Genomic DNA, 1,016 nt, shown 5'->3' with positions numbered 1-1,016 from the left:
GAGAGAAGCCTGCGCGCGCAACATCGCCTTCTTCTTCTACACACCGACGAGCGGCGAGTCAGTGTTGAAATGTATACTTTTTCCATAATGTGAGCACTGGTTACAACACGAGACAGCGGATAGCAGGCAAGAACTAACTCAGGGTCGCGCACACCGCTGGTAGATCAGCTTCAAAGTTGACAAGGTCGAAACAACTGCTCAAGCGCAGCCAAATCGCTGCGGTGCGCCATACACGAATCTCATATTTCAAATCTTATTTTCTCTAGTTCTTAATATTTCTAATCTATACGATTCTATTTCTATGTTACTTTAGTTCTAGTGCAGTATTTGAGTTTCCAAAAAAAAAATCCTGATATTGGTCGCAGTTTTTGCCAACAAGTAAACACAAGTATGCAATAGTATATTTTACTATGTTGTCAGTTCTATATTGTAATATTGCATTGTGATGATAAATTAAAACGTAAATTTTTATCTTATTTTATTATTGACGTACCATGTTACTCTAATCGCATTGCTTGAATTTCGAAAGAAAGACTGAATTTAATTTTGAAATGTCTGATATTTTTTCTTATTTTCAAATTATGTTTTTATATAGTTGAAAAAGTTTTGAAGAAAAATTTATTCGTTTCGCCCAATATTTATGGTTTTGTACCTAATATGTGTTTTATTAATGTGCAAAGTCCATTATTAATGGTGTATCCATGCACTTTTACAATAGAAAAGTGATATTATATTGAGACGGCCGAATTGCCCTCATGCGCCCAACGCTGTGAGTCTAAATGGCGCGCCCGCCCGAAGGTTATTAGTGTTGCCATTGAGCGTCGAATATTAGGCCTCAAGCCAAGAGCGCGAGCGCTTACGAGAGCTTCCATTCAACGCGAGGCCTCGCATTTCAAGGCTTTAAAATCCCGCCGCTTTTAATTGGCTTGAATCGTAAGGCCTTAAGTTATCCTGACTTGATTTTCTCCCCCTCCGCCTTGACAATTCTTGTTTCAAAAGGTACTATTATTACTATA

At 38.1% G+C, this 1,016-nt stretch overlaps 1 protein-coding gene across 3 annotated transcripts in view; it reads right to left on the bottom strand.

Moving 5' to 3' along the window:
* Window positions 1–1,016, bottom strand: part of LOC117172831 — a 241,228-nt gene that overhangs the window by 151,079 nt on the left and 89,133 nt on the right. The window lies entirely within an intron of this gene.

This window comes from Belonocnema kinseyi, chromosome 5 (assembly GCF_010883055.1).
Source record: "Belonocnema kinseyi isolate 2016_QV_RU_SX_M_011 chromosome 5, B_treatae_v1, whole genome shotgun sequence".
In the NCBI taxonomy this organism is placed as follows: domain Eukaryota; kingdom Metazoa; phylum Arthropoda; class Insecta; order Hymenoptera; family Cynipidae; genus Belonocnema; species Belonocnema kinseyi.
Note: the sequence above shows the minus strand (reverse complement) of the source record. Positions and strands in the feature narration are given on the sequence as shown.